Source organism: Odontesthes bonariensis, chromosome 3 (genome assembly GCF_027942865.1).
Source record: "Odontesthes bonariensis isolate fOdoBon6 chromosome 3, fOdoBon6.hap1, whole genome shotgun sequence".
Classification (NCBI taxonomy): Eukaryota; Metazoa; Chordata; class Actinopteri; order Atheriniformes; family Atherinopsidae; genus Odontesthes; species Odontesthes bonariensis.
This window is the reverse complement of record NC_134508.1, coordinates 39015646-39024803: the sequence shown is the minus strand read 5'-3', so window position 1 is coordinate 39024803 and position 9158 is coordinate 39015646. Positions and strand designations below refer to the sequence as shown.

The window sequence follows — 9158 nt, the reverse complement described above, 5'->3', positions numbered from 1 at the left end:
GCAGTCTGTGCTAAAGTAACCAGATGTTACTCATTAAAAAGCCATTTTAGTTGCTAATGCAGGGAATATGTAAACTGCTGTACCTGTGGTGCAAAATAAGACAAAAAAATCTAAGTTTGCACAACTTCTATTATGGTGTTCACATTGTACCAGTACATTAAAAACTATCAATATCTATTTGCACTTCAACTCTTGTCCATCTACAACATTCAATCACAAAAACGGGGGGATACTAATTCATCTAATCACAATACATGCTTTCACTGTGTAATGGTCCATCCAAGGCACCTCTGAGCCCAGAGGAGTCAACAACTTCTGGACAAGGTCAATGTAAGGCTTTTTCTTGCACATCAAAGTTTTAAGTGGCAACTGTGATTGAAACTCACTATTGTAAGAATTAAAAAAAATCCTGAAGCAATTCATTGCCCATGTAGGTAGGTCAGATATAAATAAACAATTATTTATTAATAGCTTATGGAGATTATTGGTGTCCTGCTTAGACTTGCACTCTTTGCCTTCAAATGACTGAATTTGCTCCAGATTTCTTGAATTGTTTAATGATTTTGTCCATGGTAGAAGAAGAAATATCCAAATCCATTATAATCTTTCGTTGAGAAACATTTTTTTCAAACAACTAAAGAGATTTTATATGCAGTTGTTAACAGACTGGAGGTCGCCTTTGCATTTTACTAAAACATGAACTAGAATTAAAGAAATGGGTGTATATGAAGCTTATGAGAAGAAAAATGACATATCTTGGTTGATGTTATCTATAAAAGAATAACAGTAAATGAAGGAATCATTTTTTCATGTTCTATACCATTCAGATGCTTTCTGGTTTGATGTTGTGGTTTGATATCTTGCACAGTTGCATGAAATTCTCTGAAAGCTATGGTATTCCTTTTCTCATGGTACACAGCAGATACTTTCTCAAGTGCTGTTTAAATATCTTGTCTCGAAGCCCATACACAATTGGACTTACAAACCTAGGAAGAATCTGGACAATGATATAGAAAGCAAAGAGTACATACATATAATATTTAGGGAACCATTTCCTGAAAGTGTTTTTTAGAAGGTGGGTTACTAAAGTTAACATACTCAACATTAGCTGGAAACCATGAAGCAGGACTGTGTTCCTGGCTTTCTTTATATTTCCATCTACTGAATTAGCAGCTTTAGCTGCAAAGAAGATCCTGAAGTAGATGTAGATGAGGGTGAGCCAAACTGCACTTAGATAAATTAGGCAAGAAACATCTCTCTTTTCTAAACTTATTGGGTGTCGGAACAAATTATCCCTCTCAAAATATTGTGGAATAAAACAAGCGTGCAGGCTCTGTTGCCAGAATAACAAAGATATCTGTCAAAATTGACACTGCACTAAAAGCCCAAATACAACCTACCAATATATATGTTCTCTTAATGGTACAGAGCTGAGGGTGTCGGAGAGGTAAACAAACAGCTATGTAACACTCTACTGCCATCACAGCTAAATTTAAGGGTGTATTGAGGGTGGTGAAGACGGCAAACGTAATAATAAAGCAACAGATGGAAGCATTGATCTTATTGACATAACTTAAGATAAACAGGCTGAAAGTTGCATTGAGCTGGATCATATCATTAAACACTAGGTGGATGAACAGGATATAACGAGGATTCACGTAAAATACCTGAAAGAGAGAGGAAAACACTTATTTTGAGTGCATTAATCCACTAAGGCTGCGGCTACACGAAAACGTTTTTCACTGTAAACGATACTTTTTCTTATCGTTTCGCTGTCGCGGCCACACGGAGCCGGCGTTCCCACTACCCCAAAACGATAGTTTTTTATTACCCCTTACCCGAATCAGGGTTTGAATCCCATTCCCGGTTATCTTACCTTTTTTATTTCTCCCCCTACCCGAACCAGGGTTTGCATCCCCACCCCGCTGTGACTGGTGTGCAGTTGGTGAGAGGCTGAGGTAGCTTATGGCTGTAAAAAGATGGTTGTTGTGGTGTGAGGAGTAGATCTATATAGGGAGTATAGGGAATTACTCACTGAGTCTGGTCCTTTATTTATTTATTTATTTATTCGTTTGCACAAGTTTCTTGTGTTTACCTTGAATAGGGATGGCTCAGGTAATCCTGAAACATCCCATAGTTAAGCTGCTATAGGCCTAGACTGCTGGGGGGCCTCATCTGTCACACCTTTCCTCACTTTACTCTCTTTATGTATATGTGATATTATTGTGGTCATTAACTCGTGTTTCCCTGTTCCAACAGATATCCTTTGAATGGTGTTACAGTGCCGCCGCCGCCGCGGCCCCCCTCCCCCCTCCCCCCCTTTCTGTCTTCTCAAACCCCAGCTGGTCGAGGCGGATGGCCACCCTTCCTGAGTCTGGTTCTGCCAGAGGTTTCTTCCTGTTAAAAGGGAGTCGTTTCTCTCCACAGTCGCCTCAGGCACGCTCAGGTCGGGAGATTGGACCGAAAAACAAAAAGTTTTCAGTGCAATCTGTTGGTTTTCTTAGCTAGGAAATTGTGTTTGAATTGGCTCTATATGAACGAATTGGATTATTTTATGAATTATGATTATTATTAAAGGTAGGGTAGGAGATCCTGGATTTTGAGTCCAGCGAAGCTGCATTTTGAAAATACACAGGTAAAAAGTCCCAACCCTTTTCTTCACTTTCCCCCCGAAGGCACGCCTCTAGAGTACATGAACGCGCACGAGCACGAAGGTGCAGGAGCGCTGTTCTGACAGCAAGCATCGATCGTTGCCGTATTTAGTATTTAGTTTATGCTAACTATACGTTTAATAATGCTAGGTGCTAGCCAAGCTGGCTCTAGTTTAGCTTCCTGCCAAGCTTCGTTCACGGAGCAGGGTACGCGCACAGGGTGAAGGAGGGAGAGGGGGAGGGAGGAGCAGATTGCAGTTTGATAGACGGCATCAGAATCCAATCATTGTGAACGGACCGTTCACAATGATTGGATACTGTTTTTCCTAGATTGTACGTTCTAGAGGCCACTAAAACTTTTCATATTTGTGTCAAAACTTTTAATTAATTGGTTGCAATGAGGGTGTGAAGAGTATTTCAAGCAATATGTAAAAAAATGTTCCAGAAAAAGATCCCCTACCCCGGCTTTAATTAATTGAATTCCAATTGGCTTGAATTGGACTTACTATCTGCCTTGAGATGACATTTGTTGTATATGGCGCTATATAAATAAAAATTTATTGAATTGAATAGTTTTTGAGGACGGGTTCCAGAGTGGGAAAGTTTGAAAACGAGGTCGTTTCGTTTCCATTATACAGCAAAAACGTTTTTGCGTCAGTCAAACGTTGACGCTGTGAGACTTCTCTATTGTCTCACAGCGTGGCGTGACACAGTGGCGTGTGTACTGCATCGTTTCATCGTTTTCATCCGTTTTCGTTTGAACCTGAGTCTTTACAGCAGCGTTGCCGTGTGGTTGCAAGAATTTTCGTACCCGTTTTAAAAAAAAACCTCGATTCGTTTCCGTGTAGCCGTAGCCTTAGTTTAATCCACAGATTACTCATGATGGAAACTAGTTTCACTGCAATGATGATTTGTGAACAACATGAAGAATTACAATAAATTCTAACCTGGTGTTTTCTGAAAGTGTGAATCAGTGTGCCATTGATGTAGTTAATAGTGAGACCAAGAGCTAGGACGATCATATTGTTGGTCACAGCTGAGCTCACAAAGTCTCGATACCTCACACTGCTCGAGACGTTGTTGCCATAAGATGAGGAATTCATGGAGCTAATCTTTGTAGAGAAAACATTCTTATTTTAAAAACTGCATAAAAACCTCTGAATATAAGCATTGAAATAAAATTCAATTCAATTCAATTCATTTTTATTTATATAGCGCCAAATACAACAAATGTCATCTCAAGGCACTTAAATAGTAAGTCCAATTCAAGCCAATTGGAATTCAATTAATTAATAATAATCATAATTCATAAAATAATCCAATTCGTTCATATAGAGCCAATTCAAACACAATTTCCTAGCTAAGAAAACCAACAGATTGCACTGAAAACTTTTTGTTTTTTGGTCCAATCTCCCGGCCTGAGCGTGCCTGAGGCGACTGTGGAGAGAAACGACTCCCTTTTAACAGGAAGAAACCTCTGGCAGAACCAGACTCAGGAAGGGTGGCCATCCGCCTCGACCAGCTGGGGTTTGAGAAGACAGAAAGGGGGGGGGGAGGGCCGCAGCGGCGGCGGCGGCACTGTAACACCATTCAAAGAATATCTGTTGGAACAGGGAAACACGAGTTAATGACCACAATAATATCACATATACATAAAGAGAGTAAAGTGAGGAAAGGTGTGACAGATGAGGCCCCCCAGCAGTCTAGGCCTATAGCAGCTTAACTATGGGATGTTTCAGGATTACCTGAGCCATCCCTATTCAAGGTAAACACAAGAAACTTGTGCAAACAAAAAAAAAAATAAATAAATAAATAAAGGACCAGACTCAGTAAGTAATTCCCTATGCTCCCTATATAGATCTGCTCCTCACACCACAACAACCATCTTTTTACAGCCACAAGCTACCTCAGCCTCTCACCAACTGCACACCAGTCACAGCGGGGTGGGGATGCAAACCCTGGTTCGGGTAGGGGGAGAAATAAAAGAGGTAAGATAAGCGGGAATGGGATTCAAACCCTGGTTCGGGTAGGGGGTAATGAAAGTATAGAGGGTGCCAGAGGTGGAGGCAGAACAAGACACACTAGCAGATACACTATCAGATTCAACAGACCTAACTATAAGCTTTATAAAAAAAGGAAAGTTTTAAGCCTGGTGGAAAGGGTGTCTGCTTCCCGGACATTTACTGACAGCTTATTCCACAATAGAGGGGCCTGATAACTGAAGGCTCTGCCTCCCATTCTACTTTTAGAAACTCTGGGAACCTCAAATAAACCTGCAGTTTGGGAACGAAGTGCTCTGTTAGGAAAATATCTTACAATGAGATCTTTAAGATATAATAATAATAATAATAATAATAATCAATTTAATTTGTACCGCACTTTTCATAGCAAAATCTCAAAGTGCTTACACAGTTGAACTAAAATCAAAAAATAAAATCAACATCATAAAATCATAAAATCATGTGGAGGCAGAGTAGGCTTGCTTAAATAAAAAAGTCTTCAAGCCTCTTTTAAAATCAGTCAGTGATTGTGGAGCTCTCAGGCAATCCGGGAGGGAGTTCCAAAGACGGGGGGCAGCCACAGCAAAAGCCCGGTCTCCCATGGTCCTTAATCTGGAGCGAGGAAGGTGGAGTAGGTTGCATTCATGTGATCGTAGGGATCTGTAGGGTGAGTGTGGGGTGAGAAGGTCCTTCAGATAATCCGGTGAGGTTCCGTATAAACACTGATGGGTGATGAGAGCGATTTTGTATTGAATTCTGAAGGTGATAGGAAGCCAGTGGAGATCATGCAGAATAGGTGTAATATGGGCCGATTTACGGGCCCTCAGAAGGATCCTGGCTGCGCTGTTTTGGATATATTGGAGCTTGTGAAGATGTTTTTTATGTATTCCAACAAACAGAGAGTTGCAATAGTCAAGCCTGGAGGAGACAAAGGCATGGACGAGGGTCTCAGCATCAGAAAAGGAAAGAAACGGACGAATTTTGGAGATGTTGCGAAGATGAAAAAACAGATTTTAAACAGATGCTTAATGTGGTTTTCAAGTGTAAGATGGGAATCCAATCTAACTCCAAGATTTGTAACTGTATTGGAAAGGGGGATGTTTTGTCCAGCAAAAAAAACAGTCGTCAAAGTTGAAGATTGAACCTGGTGAGGTGTTCCGAACAACATGGCCTCAGTTTTGGAGCAGTTTAACTGAAGAACGTTCTGATTTAACCACGTCCTTATCTCCTCCAGGCACGTAGTGAAGGTATTGAGAGGAGGCGATGATGATGATGCTCCAGTTTTAATGTATAGTTGAATATCGTCGGCATAGCAGTGGAAGGAGATATTATGTCTATTGATGATTTGACCCAAAGGCTGCATATACAGGGAAAACAGCAGGTGCCCTAATACTGACCCTTGTGGGACGCCGCAGGAAACAGAGACAGCCTGGGACTTGGCCTTGCCAAGGCTAACACATTCCAGCCGATTGGAGAGAAAAGATCTAAACCAGTCCAGAACAGTGTCACAAAGACCAACCTCCACATGAAGACGGTGTAGTAGGATGTGATGATCCACCGAGTCAAACGCTGCAGTTAGGTCAAGGAGAACAAGGAGAGAGGTAGACCCAGTATCTGCTGTCATGAGTATGTCATTGGTAACTCTCAGCAGAGCGGTCTCAGTGCTGTGAGCAGAACAAAACCCGGACTGAAATTTCTCGTACAGAGAGTTTTGTTGTAGATGGAGCTGCAGCTGAGCGGCAACAGCTTTTTCCAGCACTTTAGACAGGAAAGGAAGATGAGAAATTGGACGGTAATTAGAGAGAATGTCTGGATCCAGGGAAGATTTCTTTAGATGAGGTTTAATGACAGCTGTTTTGAGAGGCAGTGGAACATGACCAGATTTCAGTGATTTGTTTACTATTTGTGTAATTAATGGGCTTATTGCAGGATGATTAGATTTTATAAGAGACGAGGGGAAGGGGTCCAGGGCACAAAATGAGGGCTTCATTATCTTGAGGATGTTCTCCACTTCGCTCTGTGAAACCTCATCAAAGCAGCTCAGGGACCCATGATGTAGGAGGGTAGGTGCCAGCCGAAGATCAGGAAGGCTATGGAACTGAGATCTGATAGAGTTAACTTTGTTTTTGAAGAATGAGAGAAACAGGTTGCATTTACGAGTCGAGTCCTCATCCTCAGTTTGTTGATTGGGTTTAAGGAGATGGTTTATTGTCGAGAAAAGCTGTTTAGAATTTCCCGGACAGCTGTTGATGATGTTGGAATAGTACTTAGATTGTGCTTCCTTAAGAGAGAAGGCATAGGTTTTCTGATGTTCCTTAAATGCCAGCTTGTGGACAGAGAGACCCGATTTTTGTGCACGTCTCTCAATAGCACGTCCAGCAGCTTTCATGTTCCGCAGTTCTTCGGTGTACCAAGGGGCTGAGCGGGAGAAAGACACCAGCCTCGACTTCAGAGGGGCAAGGAGCTCCAGAAGCTCCTGGAGAGATTGATTGTAGTAATCCACAGAGTCATTTACGGATGAATGACTGACAGCAGACAGAGAGTGAAGAGCCGAAGACAGAGTCTCAGGGGAAATATTCTTTAGGTCACGGAACTGAATAAGACGTTTAGATTTTGGAGCAGACAAAGTTGAAGGCACTTCCAGGGAAATGAGACTATGGTCCGAGACGCCCAAGTCATATACAGATAAGTTATTGATAGCTACAGTGTCTGTGATCACTAGGTCCAGAGTGTGCCCCCTGTTGTGTGTAGGGGCGTCAACAAACTGAGTAAGATTAAGTGAGTCCAGCAGGGACTTAAAATCTGCTGCCATAGGGGAGGAAGGATGATCTAAATGGATATTTAAATCTCCAAGAATGATATTTTTCACAGAGCGGGCACAGAAAGAAGTTAGGAGGTCATATATTTCTGAATTAAATGAGGCATGATATTTTGGAGGCCGATAAAGCAATACTAAATTCATCTGGAGAGGGGCTTTAAGATTGAGAGCCAAACATTCAAAAGAAGAAAAGCTCTGAAGAGCCAGGTGGGACAATTTAAAATTACTGCGGTAAATTATAGCCAGACCACCACCTCGACCCGTGTGGCGAGCTCTCTGCAGATAGCTATATCCAGGGGGACAAGCTTCATTCAGCGAACTGTACACATCCGGTGGGTGCCATGTTTCAGTAAGGCACATAAGGTCCACATTTTTCTCCAGAATATGGTCATGAATAAGACAGGATTTGTTGGTCAGTGATTGAACATCGAAAAGTTCTATCTTAATACTGGCTGGAGAAGAAGCCTTTTGAAGAGGCTTCAGCAGACTGAAATCCACTCCACGCTTTCCTTGCCCCTTCATGCATTGTGTTCTTCCAGCCATATCAGGGAGCACAGACGCTGCATTCTGATCACGTAATCGATGCGCGGCGCGTCCAGTAGACCAGCAGGAAACCACGGGGCCCGATCCCGCCTGTCGATAGTAAACAGTTCTTCTCCGGGAGCCTCTATGGACATAGCGAGGTCTACGCAGAAGACCCAGTCGTTTTAAGATTGAAACACACGGTGGAGTGGAGCAGTTGTTAAGTCCAATCAGCTGGGAGGCGGAGTAGCTCAACATTGACGAGCCGGGTGAGGCTAGCATGGAGCTAACCGCTGACAGCAGACCCACGGCTCCAAAACAGATATTCCGGGAGCAGAGCAAAGTAATCCACAGCATCACCTGAAGAATAGCGCAGGGGAAGTCCAGTAGAAAATGATGGCAGTAGGCAACGGCAGAGAGGATTGTTTTCCGTGGAGAAGCGTTTTTTTCCGCGGAGAAGCGGCGAACATTCAGTGCCAGCGTCCTCTCCCTCAGATGATCAGATAATATGATGGAGCTCGGTCATTAAGAGCTTTATATGTAAGGAGAAGAATCTTAAGTTCTATTCTGAATTTAACAGGGAGCCAATGAAGAGAAGCTAAAACTGGAGAAATATGATCTCTCCTGTTAGTTCTCATCAAAACTCTGGCTGCAGCATTTTGGATCAACTGAAGGCTTTTCAGAGAATATGTGGGACAGCCCAATAATAAAGAATTACAGTAGTCCAATCTTGAAGTAACAAATGCATGAATTAGTTTTTCTGCATCACTCTGAGACAAGATGTTCCTGATTTTAACAATATTACGAAGGTGAAAGAAGGCAGTCCTAGAAACCTGTTTTATATGCAAGTCAAATGATAAGTTCTGGTCAAAAATAACTCCAAGGTTCCTCACTGTAGAACTAAAAGCCAAGGAAATACCATCTAGAGTAACTATATAGCTAGACAATTTCTCCCTGAAACGCTCAGGTCCAAAGATAACGACTTCAGTTTTGTCTGAATTTAGAAGCAGACAGTTCTGAGTCATCCAGGTCTTTATGTCTTTAAGACATGCTTGTAGTCTGACCAACCTATTGGGTTCATCTGGTTTTATAGATAAGTACAGCTGAGTATCATCAGCATAGCAATGGAAATTTATGCCATGCTGTCTAATAATGTTACCTAATGGA

General features: G+C 42.1%; 1 pseudogene; it reads right to left on the bottom strand.

Moving 5' to 3' along the window:
* Positions 1-889: 889 nt before the first annotated feature.
* LOC142377016 (odorant receptor 131-2-like) lies at positions 890-3754 on the bottom strand (annotated as a pseudogene).
* Between the last annotated feature and the right edge of the window lie 5404 nt (positions 3755-9158).